The 13,792-nt window shown below is 40.5% G+C and overlaps 1 long non-coding RNA gene, 2 other non-coding genes and 1 pseudogene across 4 annotated transcripts in view; 1 reads left to right on the top strand and 3 right to left on the bottom strand.

Annotated features, from left to right (window-relative positions):
- Window positions 1-13,792, bottom strand: part of LOC144368019 (uncharacterized) — a 40,583-nt gene that overhangs the window by 18,721 nt on the left and 8,070 nt on the right. The window lies entirely within an intron of this gene.
- LOC120891042 (U6 spliceosomal RNA) lies at window positions 5,594-5,700 on the top strand. Its single transcript, XR_005735476.2, has one exon. It is a non-coding gene; the product is annotated as a U6 spliceosomal RNA (small nuclear RNA).
- Window positions 7,707-7,828, bottom strand: LOC120891055 (small nucleolar RNA SNORA70; annotated as a pseudogene).
- On the bottom strand, window positions 13,043-13,150 carry LOC120891009 (U6 spliceosomal RNA). Its single transcript, XR_005735449.1, has one exon. It is a non-coding gene; the product is annotated as a U6 spliceosomal RNA (small nuclear RNA).

Raw genomic sequence — 13,792 nt, 5'->3', positions numbered from 1 at the left:
CTAGGAATACTAATCCCCACCTGACAGACTAGTCAAGATGATTCAATGAGAACCTAAGCAAAATTTCCTGGATTCAGAGTAGAAGGACCATACTTGTGCCCCCCCACCCCCAGTCTCTGTGTCTCTCTGCCTCTGTATTTCCCTCTCTCTCCTCCCACCCCAATTCTAGGTTCCCCTCTATTCCCAAGACAAAATGAGGGGAAAAAAATCCTGATCTGCTGTCCTTCCTCCGCAGTCTGGAGGCTGTTGTAAGTTGGTAGTGGTATGGGGTAGTGAGATCTTGGGGTAGTAAGGAACCTGTGAGTATTAACCTGAAATGGCAAAAGATGGGATTAAGTTAAAGTTCTTTAGGAGGGGAGCTTTTCCTGGATTGTCCACATAGGCAGTAAATGCCATCACAAGTATCCTTATGAGAGAGATGAGAGGGACAGATAGAGAATATAAAACAAACATATGCAGAGAAGGAGATGTTAAGATAGAGCAGGAGATTAGAGTGATGTGGCCACAAGCCAAGAAACATGCAGTCACCAGAAACTGGAAAAAGCCAACAACAGATTCTTCCCCAGAGTCTTGGAAGGGAATGTAACTCTGCTAACACTTGTATTCAGACTTCTGGCTTCTGGGACAGTGAAAGAATACATATTTGCTGTTTTAAGCCTCCAAGTTTGTGATTACTTATTACAGCAGCTATAGGACACTAATACAGGCCTATAGGTTCTGGCTCCAATTGGCCATTCCTTTGTCTCTATACCACTCATCTCCTAGCCAATCCTGGACCTAGGCCACACTAAGCCCTGAGGCCTGATCATGTTGAGGTCAGATGCCCATGTAGGGATAAAGGAAATTTTCCCCTTATCTTTGGAAGGTTTGCTGTAATAAACTTACAGAGTAAATAGGAGAAAAAGCATACATATTTATTAACATGCAGAAGTGGAAAAGTCACAGCATGGAAGTTACCACAGGAGTGTGATTCCTACTAACTCAACATGATTCAAAAACTTTCACAAAAAGTCCCCTTTTCCTATAAGGGAGGAGAGGCTAGGGAGTGGAGCCAGTTTTTAGGGGAATAGTAAATAGTTTAGGGGGATTTAATGCACTTGGAGAACACACAGTTGCCTGGAACAAAGTTTGCTGGGCCTGAAGAACAGACAATGAATTGTAAGTGATTCTCTTTGAGAACAAAATAGATGACACTTGTGTGTGACCAAAGTCTGTCCCAGAGTGTTGACAGACTTCAATATGTATTCCTTCGATATGAGGTTAGCCTTCTCCTGTTAATGCAGACCGAAGGCCATTGTGTTCCTCTTTTGATGGATCCGTCAGATAGCCAGTCAAACTTGCAGAGAGCCTCTCCTGGTGCCGGAAGGGGGAGAAACAGGGAAAGGTAAAAGGGACCTTGATTTAGAGGTAGGTTCTAAGGCCTCTCAGCATGCCAAAGCCCTGGTCTTTGGGGTATTGTTTTCTGAGCCCATTTCTGCTTCCCACAGGCTAGTCTGAATCATAGTTACCACCTGTTCCTGAGCCCTGCCTACCTTCGCCAGACTGCAGATACAGTTTCTCTGCCCCATAGACTCCACTGGGAATGGGAAGAGGGCATGTCTACTGGGGTCAAGTACCCATGAGCTGGGTGAAAACACAGGAAAATTAGGAGGCCTAAATTTTGCCTCTACATTAACTCATTACATTAACTCAGCCAAGTCACTTAGCCTCTCTGGTTCACCTGCCACATACTCAGATTGGAGTGCATAATTATCCTGGGCCCTTTTGATTCTGACGACAAGTGAGCAGGGGAAGGGGTGGGAGGGTTTAGGAGGCAGGAGGGAAACAATCAATGCCTAGGAGCAAATATGTTCAATCCCATGAATGAATGGGGTTTGAAATTCTAGAAGTAGTTGCAGGTAACAGCAGGGCCTGCCCCATCATATTCCTCTCAAGGGAGATCCTCTGTCGATAACCCTCACTACTCAAGTGAGCACATTCAGACCAGGGAACCTTGTCCTCTGCTCTAGTTTGAATATTTGCATCCAGACATCATCTGTTGAGAACCCAATCCCTGGGTGGTAGGATTAGGTGGCTCTTTGGGAGGTGAGTAGGTCATGAGAGCATGACTGGGATCTTATAAAAGAGGCCCCAGGGGCTGGGGTTGTGGCTCAGCAGTAGAGCACTTGCCTAGTATGTGTGAGGCCCTGGGTTCGATCCTTAACACAACATATAAATAAATAAAATAAAGGTATCGTGTCTACCTACAAGATATATATATATATATATATATATATATATATATATTTTTTTTTTTTTCTTAAAGAAGCCTCGGAATGCTAGCTAGTCCTTCTACTATGTGAGGACACAGCAAAAAGGTGCTATCTGTGACCCAGAAAGTAGGTCCCAATAGATACTGCATCTACCAGTGCCTTAACCTTGGACTTCTCAGCTTCCAGAACTATGAGAAATAAAAAATAAATTTCTGTTGTTTATGTCACTTAGTTCTAGCAGCCTAAACAGATGAAGACATACTCTATGGGCAAAACTAATCGGACAAAGAGGGACCTGCCCCATGATCTGCCTGACCACCAATGACATGGAGGAAAAAGATGAACTGGGTTAAACCTGATTCTTGGCAACTTGAATTGGGAAAACATGGTAGGAAAACAGAGGTAAAGATGGAGATCTGAGCCTGTGCAAGCCAGTGGCTGAGTAAAGAAACTAAAGTGAGATAGTTGCCAAGGGAAGGAGGTGAAGCAAATTTGGATGGTAGTCAGGAAGTCGTGTTGATGTTGGGCTGTGAAAGTCAGTCCAGGTGCACCAGCTGCTGGCAGTCCTAAAGCTTCCCGGGCATTGGAAAAGAAAGGCCACAGACTTAACATCTGGTCAGAACTTTGTTTTTAAAAGTGCCTTGGCAGGAAAGAAGAAGAATACTTACCAGCCAGGAGTTATGGACTGTCTCATTAATTTTTTAATGTGTCAAAAATAGACTTCTAATAACTAGTAATAAATGAGACTCAGTGAGTTTAGCAAGGTCACAATAAATAAAGTCAATATCTTAAATTCAATGATATTTCTATATACTAAGATAAACAACTGGAAAAAATTAATAAGCACTTTTTATTTCATATATATATGAAATTTTGGTACTGAAGATGAAGCACTTTACCACTGAGTTGCTTTCCCAGTCCTTTTTATATTCTATTTGGTGACAGGGTCTTGCTCATTTGCTAAGGCTGGCCTCAAACTTGCAATGCTCCTGCCTCAGCCTCCCACGTTGCTAGGATTACAGTATGCCACTGCACCCGGCTTTAAAAATCACATAAAAACATTAAAATATTTAATGGTACATTTAACAAAATATATTGGAGATGTCTGTATTAGTTATCTATTGCTATATCATCAGTTATCCGAAATTTAGTGGTTTAAAACAAGCATGTATTACCTCAGTTTCCATAGACCAGGCATTCAGGAGCAGCTTAATGGGTGGTTCTGGCTCAGAGGCTCTCATGAGATTATGTGTGAGCCACAGCGCCAGGCATCACATCAGCCATGGACTCTCCATAAGTTTGCCTACCTCACAGCTACCAATTCTCCCAGATAGGCTGCTGCTAAATATTCTAAACTACTGCCAGTCCTCCATATCTATTTGTTCTACATCCATGGAGTCAACCACTCACAGATCGAAAATATTCAGAAAATAAATTGCACTTCTACTGAGCATGTACAGACTTTTTTCTTGTCATTACTTCTAAACAATATAGCATAATATACTCACTCAGCATTTACACTGTTTTAGGTATTAGAAGTAAATCTAGAGATGACTTTATATGGGAAGATGCTCATTGGCTATATACAAATACTATATAACACCATTTTAAATAATGGACTTGAGCATCTAGGATCAGGCTGTCCAAGGGGATCCAGGAATCAGTCTTCGTGGATACAGAAAGACCACTGTAACCCAGGGTATTTTCCCATAAAAAACAAAAACAAGAATTATCTGAGCACAGCGTCCCAGTTTTGCTGAGGTTGAGAAACCCTGGGCCAAGCAAAGACTTAGACTAGGACACAAAAGTCACCATACATTTAAAAAAAAAATTTGATAAATTAGACTTCATCAAAATGAAAGACTTAGTCTGGCACAATGGTGCACACCTATAATCCCAGTGGCTTGAGAGGCTTAGACTGGAGGATTGCAAGTTAAAGGTCAGGGCTGAGGATGTGGCTCAGTGGTTAAGCGCCTCTGGTTTAATCCCCAGTACTAAAAAAAGAAAGAAAGAAAGAAAGAAAGAAAGAAAGAAAGAAAGAAAGAAAGAAAGAAAGAAAGAAAGAAAGAAAGAAAGAAAGAAAGAAAGAAATTCTGTTCTTTGAAAGATATCATTTTTTAAAAAGACAAAAAGGTAAGCCATAGGTGGGTGAAACATTTGTAAAATACATATTGTTATATATTATGTATTATAAAATCCAGAATATATAAAGATCTCTTACAACTCAATAATGAGAAAACAACCAATTTTTTAAATAAGTAAAATATTAGGGCAGATACTTTACCAAAAAATACAAATATGAATGGCCAATGAGTACATAAAAGATTGTGTGTGTGTGCGCACACACACACACACACACACACACACACATGGGGATTGAACCCAGGGGCATTCTACCACTGAGCTACTTCCTCACTGTCCCACCACCCCTCTATGTTTTAAATTTTGAGACAGGGTCTTGTTAAATTGCCCAGACTGGCCTGGAACTTGTGATCCTCCTGCCTCAGTGTCCTGCGTTGTTGGATTTACAGGCATGCACCACCACACCTAGCCATAAAAAGATTCTTAACATCATTAGTCATTAGAGAATGCAAACTTAAAACACAATAAATACCAATATACATTCACTAGAATGGCCATAAATAAAAAAAGTTCAGCTAGGAATAGAAAGCATACTTAAGCACTTTCAAGCAGAAAATTCCTTAAAAGTTCTAAGACTATTCATTTGAAAAAGTTTACTGTATTAGTCCAATAAAATATTTAGGATCTATTTAGGGGTTATAGCATTTGTTCACCATGAAAATGACCTATTAGAGATCTATAGAGGTGGTCAGAGAATTGGTGTAGGAAATAAAATCAATGAAGGGTCTTTTTGTCAGTTGGGATGTTTGATGTTTAGAACCCGAGACAGTAGGTCGCAGACACACTACACATCTGCTGATTAGGGAGGGACTGGACTCCTCAACATTAGGGGCCCCTCCATCTAGACCTCACGAGGCCCATTGTTGGGAGGCTCTTCATAATACCTCTGGGATTTCACTCTGTGCCCCATGCAGATTCTTACATTAATGCCCCTCTGACTGAGTCAGCGTGAGTGGCTGGCCCTTTGTTTCTTGCCACTACAAGCTTTTCACTAGAAAAGGGTCAAAGTTCTGGTTCATGACTAAGAGGTTAAGACTAGATTTAGGATTATGATCACAGAAACTGTAATTCAACTTACTCCTAGAACCGTGTCTAACACATATAGTATGTATTGGTCAAATAAATGAATGAAAACATGGTAGGAAAAAGATTATTCCTTGGCTTCGGGTGGCTCAAACAATATCATAAAGAACAGGGAAGTGGCTCACGTCAGCAACACATATATTAAAATTGGCACAACACAGAGATTAGCTACAGTCCCTGCGCAAGGGTAACATGCAAATTCCATGAACCAGTCCATATTTAAAAAAAAATAATAATAAAAATAAAAGAATGGGGAAGAATGTCTCCCTTGATCCACTCTGATCTCTGCAGTATCAGGCCCATTCTTCCCATCAACCGTCACCATTCTGCTAAAAGAAAGACTCCCTGCTCTTTCCGTATCTTTCCACAAAAAAGAATCTCCCTGATAGCAGTTACGCAATGAAAAAAAGAAGGAGGAGGAGGAGAAAGAGAAGGAGGAGGAAGAGGAGGATGAACCAGTTGTCTTTCTCTGGAATATTCCTTGCTTTCCCCTGGCTCTGATTTGGTTCAGAGACAACCCTAGACACCTGGCTGTAGATAGAGGGTGGACAATGTGGATTGACTGAAACCAATCTAACTTACTTCTGGTGCTAGGGAGTGAGAAACACTGGCTCAGAGTATTACTGGCTGGTGCCATGGAATGGTCTTATTTTTGAGTGCCCCTAGTGATTCTGCCATATGAAACAATAGGCCCTCCCCACCCATTAGATCAAGCTTGCACCCCAAGAAAGGCATTCCCCAGTGTTGCTGTTGATGATGGTGATGGTGATGACAGTGGTGAGAGTGGGAATGGAAGCAAAGACAGGGAAAAGCCTGCTCTGAGCCTTGGCATGTGCTTCTAGACCCTTTCATCTTCCAGACAGGACTGTGAGGTGGGTCTGTTATTATCAGGCCCTCTCAAAGATGAGAACTCTGAGGGTCTAGAACGTCATTTCTACAAACTCACTGTCCTCATAAGTAACAGAAGCACCCAGAAGCCTCCGACTCCAGTGTTCCACACTCCCTGTGCCTCTGTTTAAGCCTTCTGCTAAGTAATCCCTAGGTTAATAGCTTATCCTATTTCCATAGCCCTGGGATCTGGATTACTTCCAGTGTTTAGTTATTACCAATGAAGGTGCTATAAATATTTATGTACAAGCTTTTGTAATGCAGTCTTTTCCCTCGGGTAAATAATTAGGAGTGGAATAATATGCTAAGTGTATGTTTGACTTTTTAAGAAATCATCAAACTGTTTTTCCAAAGAAGTTATGCCATTTCATTACGCCATTTCATCACCACCAGCCTTTATGAGAACTCTACTTGTCCCGCATCTTCCCCAACATTTGATATGATCAATCTTTTCAATATTAGACATTCCAATAGATGTGTAGTGGCATCACTTTAAGTTTTAATTTGCATTTTCCTAACAACTAGGATATCAAGCTTTTTTTCATGTTCTTATTAGCATCCATATATTTTCTTTGGTGAAGTGTCTGTTGAAATCATTGCCCATGGGGCTGGGGATGTGGCTCAAGCGGTAGCGCGCTTGCCTGGCATGCGTGCGGCCTGGGTTTGATCCTCAGCACCGCATACCAACAAAGATGTTGTGTCCACCGAGAACTAAAAAATAAATATTAAAAATTCTCTCTCACTCTCTCTTTAAAAATAAATAAATAAATAAATCATTGCCCATATTATTATTGGGTTGTTTGTTTTCTTAATGCTGAGTTCTAGTCGGAAAACAAATCCCTTGCCAGATGTGTGATTCTTTTTTCCTCTCAGTTTGTGACTTATCATTTTTTTCTTGCTTTTTTTTTTTATATATACAATACAGGATTTATTGGTGTATGTGAGATTAAGAGGGGGTCAGTACAGTGGAAGCCCTCATGAGTTCAGGGCCTGCCACTTGTCCAGGGGACCACAATTGGGGATATATTTGACCCCACAGCCATAAGAAATGAGCCTCTTCTCAGTCACCATGTCTTCAAATTCATCAGCATTTAACTTGATAAAGCCCCACTTCTTTGAGATGTAAATCTTTCTGGCTACCAGGGAGAATTTGAAGTTGGCCCTGCATAGGGCCTCAATCACATGTCCTTGTCCTACAGTTTGGTGCAGATAGACATGGTGACTTGGCCAGTGTGAACCCTGGCCATTGTGCTTTGGGGTTTCCCAAAGGCACCACGCATACCTGTCTGGAGCCAAGATTAGGAACATCATGAGATCAGAAATATGAATATCTACAGAAAGTGCTGTTTCCAAGGTCCCTTAAGGCAACCCATACAAGCAACAGGCTAGGAGATTGCTGTCTGCAGCCACTGCACACTGGGCCACCACAAATAAAGTAACCCAGTCGGCTTAATTAGGTGCAGCATCTTCATTTTCTTAACAATATCTTCCGAAGAAAATTAAGTTTTAAATTTGATAAAATCAAATTGATTAATTTTTCTTTTATAGACAGTGCTGTTTTATCTCACCCGTATTTTATCATTTTAGTGTCCAGGTCTTACCCATATTGTATCAGATTTATCCTAACTATTTTATATTTTGATGCCATTAATTTTTTTAAAATTTCAATTTTAGATTGTTGCTAATAGGTAAAAAACATAATTGAGTTTTTATTTTGGATTATTTATTTTTATTTTTATTATTTTGAAGTGCTATGATTTAACCCAGGAACTCACACACATTAGCCAAAAGCTCTATCACTGAGCCACACCCCAGCCCCATAATTGACTTTTTGGTACATTTATCTTATAGCCTACATCCTTGCTAAACTCACTGATTCTAGCATTTGTGTGTGTGTGTGTGTGTGTGTGTGTGTGGACTCCATGGGATTTTCCACATAGGCAATCATGTGGTGTGTAAATAAAAGCAGTTGTAAGTCTTCCTTTGCAATCTTAGTTACCAATTATTTATTTATTTTATTGCACTAGCAATTTATATGTTTGGAGTTGTCTTGCTCTTCACTGAAATATTGTTGTGGGGGGAAGACTTTTTCTCTGTGTTTTTCATTTTGTGTAGTTTCTATAATTTGCCTTCAAGTTCATGAATCTCTTCGGCAGTGTTTAATCTTTCATTATTTCTATCCATTGTATTTTTCATCTCAGACACTGTGTTTTTTCATCTTATCTCCAAAAGTTTTCTTTGGGTCTTTTAAAAAATGTCCACGTCTCTACATAGTCAATCTTCTTTTTTTTTTCCTAGCTTATAATCAGTAGAAATATCATCATAATAACCATTTTAATGTTATTGCCTACTGATTTTACTATCGATGTCATTTCTGGAGCAGTGTCAATGGACTGATTAATTAATCTTATTTGTGGGTAGTGTCTTCTTGCTTCTTCACATTCCTGGTAACTACTGACTTAATGCCCAACATTTGTGAATTTTAACTTGTTGGATCTTATTTATTTTTATATTTCTCAAAAGAATCTTAAGTGTGTTCTGAGAAGTAATAAAGTTACTTGGAAACGATTTGATCTCTTCTTAGCGGGGACCAGAGTTGGATTTAGCAGAGGGTTAATTTTTCTCCACTACTCAGCCAAGACCCTTCTTAGTACTCTAATTGATTCCCCTTGAATTAAGAGGCTTTTTGCTCTAGCTATCAAAAGTCAGCTGTTTCTCACCCTGTGTGAGCTTGGAGCACTGTTCCCTCTTACTGTTTTGAGGGGTTCTTTCCCTAGCCTCAGGCAATCCTGGCTGATCAATACTCAACTGATTAGTTGAAAGGAAGCTTCATATCTCCAGAGCTCTTTCTCTGCAGCTCTCATCTCTCCAACATTCTGCCCTACAAACTCTAGCCTCTTTGGTTTCTCCCTGACTCCCAGTCATCTATCTTGTCCATTCAGAGAGACGGCACTGCCTGAGTTCCCCTACCTCTGGGCCATGGCCTGGGATCTTGCTCTAGGTGGTAAGTCACTCTTAGACATCACCTTGTTTTCCTTCCCTTCTCTCCATTGCCCAATGTGAAATGTCTTGAGTGCCACTCCTTCAATCTGTTTTGTTTTTTTTGTTTGTTTTCAGTTGTTTCAGGTGGGAGGATAAACCTCTTACTCCATCCTGACCAGAAGCAGAAGTTGCTGGCATCAGCGTTGGCATTAGGGTTGGTCAGGAAGTGTTAGAGTTGACTCTGAGCTGGAGCTGCAATATTTTTTCTCCTTTGTACCAGCTGTCACACCTGGCTCCACAGAAGGATCAGTGGTATCAGTCCTTCTGTGCTCTCAGGCTCTCAAGCAGTGGGTGCCAACCAGATCAGCAGTCAGGGTCAAGAGGTAACCAGCATGTCCTGTGGGAAGCCAGAGTGGGTACATCTCACTATAACTTTGTTAGCAGAATGACTCTCACTGAGGTTCCAACACTTCCACCTCCACCAGCATCCTGGCTGGGGTCAAGATGCCTTCCTCTGACAGCCCCGACTTCTCCAGTTACGGGTCTCACCTGACCAGGGCTGGAGGGAAATTGGCACCTGCAGCCTCCTGGCTGGCAACATTAACCACCACCTAGAAACAACAAGACAAACTTCCATTTCTTTTGAGCAGTTACCATTTGCCAAGGCTGAGAGTTGCCTGTTTGGGTCTAGAAGGGAGAAAATGGCTTGCCCAAGATGACACAACAGGGAAAGGGAAGAATCTGGTGACTGGTGGATGGCCTGCCAAGAATGAGTCCGGAGAACCTTCTTAGTCTCTTCCGCCATTTTGACCAGGGCTCCTGACTCTGTTTCAGGCTTGTGTCTTCTTCTGAGCCTCAAGCCCTATCCCAAATCTGCTTAGTTCTGAGAAGCAGGGTGATAGGCAAATCATAAACAGATTGAGGTTCAAATCCTGTTTCTGTGTGATCCTGAAAGAATCTCTTCATTCTTGCTGAGTCAGAAGAATCACTTCTACAGAATGGGGTAATAGTATTATTTCAGGGAATTGATGTGAAGATTAAATGAGATAATTTTTGCAGGGAAGGGGTACTGGGGATTGAACTCAGGGGCACTCTACCACTGAGCCACATCCCCAGCCCTATTTTGTATTCTCTTTAGAGACAGGGTCTTACTGAGTTGCTTAACATCTCACTTTTGCTGCCGCTGGCTTTGAACTTGAAATCCTCCCAATCCTCAACCTCCCAAGCCGATGGGATTATAGGCCTGGGCCACGGCACCCAGCATGAGATAATATTTTTTTTATGTGGTGCCGCAATCAAACCCAGTGCCTCACTCATGCTAGGCAAGTGCTCTACCACTGAGCCACAATCCCAGCCCGAGATAATATTTTAAAGTACTTATTTTGACACAAGTGTTAAATACTTGGTAGCAAGAGTAAGACTTCTAATTTCCAATCAGACATATAAGGAGTTGGGAAGTTGTCATTCTGCCCTAACCACAAATAAAAAGTGGAACACACTGAAAAATCAACAACTCTTCCAGAGCCATCAGAGAAATGAGGTCACAGGGAAAATTATTGTCTTAAAAAGTAAAGAACAGTTAGATACAGAGAACCAGGACTTACTGGAATGGGAACAAGCAGAAATCTCCACTGGAACCAGTACTGGATTAGGGAAACCTAAACTATCGTTGAAGACTTGCTGGAGGTTCAGTGTGGGAAAATCTGAGAATTAGAAGCTCCAAGAAGATCCTGTTATAAGGGGGCCAACTGTTTGTGAATTTTATCTTTGGAATCTCTGGTAGGTCCTTACAGTGAATGTCAGAGAATGATCCTCTCCTGCTTCCAGCAAGGGGAATGAGAAGAACGATCATTTTGAAATATGCCAGAGCACCCTGTTCTTCATAACAAGACTTACTCTCCAAAGAAACTATTTTATCAGACCAGAATTTTCTGGGGTTTTACCAGAATCTAACTTGACCTGGGGGAAGGGAAAAAGCCAACCCTAGCCCCCCTCTAGTCATCTTGTCCCACAAGGGGAGGGGGAAACTGAGAAGCACTGGGGGAGCTCACAACCAAGGCTCCCCAAAGGACTGAGTTTCCCCACACTCGCACCTAACCACTGCATCACTGAAAGCTTATTTTAATTGGAATTCCTTTGACCAAATACGTCATGCGCAGCTTTTTTGAAAAACAACAACAAAATTCCAAACTAAAGACCAAAATCAGTTTGAAGAAACAGCAAGAATCACAACAAAAGCCAGATATGACAGGATGCTAGAAGTTTTCTCCTGGGAATTTAAAACAACTATTGGAATATACTAAGGGCTCTAATGCAAAAAATTAGACACCATGCAAGAACAAATGAGCAATGTAAGCAGAGAGATAGACATTCAAGAAAGAATCAAAGAGAAATGAGATCCAAACTCTAATAGAAATGAAGAGAACCCCTGATAGGCTCCTGAGCAAACTGGACACAGCTGAGGGTCTCAAGAGGGTCTCCAAGACTGAGGATCTGTCGGGAGAAACTTTCAAAACTGAAATGCAAACAGGAGAAGAGAGAGAGAGAGAGAGAGAGAGAGAGAGAGAGAGAGAGAGAGAGAGAGAATATATCCAAGAACTGTGGAACAACTACAGAAGGTATCCCATAGGCAAGATGAGAATATCTAAAGGAAAAGAAAGAAAGAGCAGAAATATTTGAAGGAGTGATAATTGAGAATTTCACAAAATTAATCCCAGACACCAAACCACAGATCCAAGAAGCTCAGAGATCACCAAGCAGGATCAATGCCAAAACCCAAACAAAACTATACACATCCATATCATATTCACACCACATAAATTAAAGGTAAAGAAAATATCTTGAAAGAAAGCAGGGGATGGGGGAAGGGGTTATACTTTCACAGGAGCAAAGATAAGCACTACACCTGATGTCCCAGAAACCAAGACAGCAAGAAGAGAGTGAAGTGACATATTTAAAGTATTAAGAAGAAAACCCCACAAACCTAGTATTCTGAATCCTGCAAGTTTTCCTTCAAAAGTGATGGAGGAATAAGAAAATTCTCAGACAAATAAAAATGAGGACATTTGTTGCTAGTAGACCTGTCTTGCAAGAAATGTATAAAGAAGTTGTTCAGAGAGACAGAAAATGATAGAAGTTGGAAAGTCAGATCAACAAAAGGAGAGGAAAAACAGTAAAGAAGAAATAAGTAAAAAAAAAAATAACCTTTATTTTTATTGATCTCTTTTAATTGACAAATAAGTTGGTTTTTGTTTTTTGTTTTTTTTAAACCAAGGATTGAGCCCCGGGGCACTTAACCACTGAGCCAAACCCTCAGTACTTTTAAATTTATTTATTTATTTATTTATTTTATTTATTTTTTTTTAAATTTTGAGACCGGGTCTTGCTAAGTTGCTTAGGTCTTTAATGATTTGCTGAGACTGGCTTTGAACTTGTGATCCTCCTGCCTCAGCCTCCTGAGTCGCTGTGCCGTAGCTCCTGGTTCAATATGGTGTTTTGAAGTGTACATATACATTGTAGAATGATCAGATTCAGCCAATTAAATATACTGCCACACATAGTTACCATTTTTGTGGTGAGAGTGCTCTGCATCCATTCTCTACATTTTTCAGAATTACAATATAACATCATTATCTATAGTAACTTGGTTGTAGAATAGATCTCTTGAAGTTCATTCCTCTTATCTAACTGTAATTTAAAATGTGGATTACTTCACAAATTTGCATGTTATCCTTGCTCAGGGTCCATGCTAATCTTCTCTGTATATTTTAATTTTAGTGTATGTGTTGTGGAATTGAGAAAATTTTACAGGATACCAAATGCTAATTTTTAAAGTGTTTTTTTTTTTCCTCAACACTAAATATTTCACTTCATTCTCTTCTTGCTTGGTTTCTAAGAAGTTGATGTAATTCTCATTTTTGCTCCTCTATAGGTAAGTTCAATTTCAAGTTCTACCACTGGGCTGCACCTCTATTTCCATAAGCAAGTTTTTGGGTTTAGAGGGTTTTTGGGGGGTGGGTGGGAGGGGGGTTTGGAGGTTACTAGGGATCAAATCCAGGGCCCTGTGGACACTATGCAAGCTCTCTACCACTGAACTACATCCCCAGCCCTATAGGTAAGTGTTTACTTCTCTGCTTTCTTTCACAATTTTGTTTTTCTCGTTCTTAATTGATCCAACATAACATCCAAAATAATAATAGCAAAAAATTTATAATTATAGCTTATATAATAAAACAAGGGACAGGAGCGAGGAATTAGGAATATTTTCTTATAGTAGTTTCTCCTTTTCCACAGGGGATATGTTCCAAGACCTCCAGTGGAAGCCTGATGCTGAGGCACTGGTATTGAATCCTATATATAAGCACCAGAATACCGTGACAGATGATTTGATAACTGAGATGACCACTAAGTGACTAATGGGAGGGTAGCATATACTATGTAGACAT

This window comes from Ictidomys tridecemlineatus, chromosome 11, assembly GCF_052094955.1.
Source record: "Ictidomys tridecemlineatus isolate mIctTri1 chromosome 11, mIctTri1.hap1, whole genome shotgun sequence".
NCBI classification, from domain to species: Eukaryota; Metazoa; Chordata; class Mammalia; order Rodentia; family Sciuridae; genus Ictidomys; species Ictidomys tridecemlineatus.
Note: the sequence above shows the minus strand (reverse complement) of the source record. Positions and strands in the feature narration are given on the sequence as shown.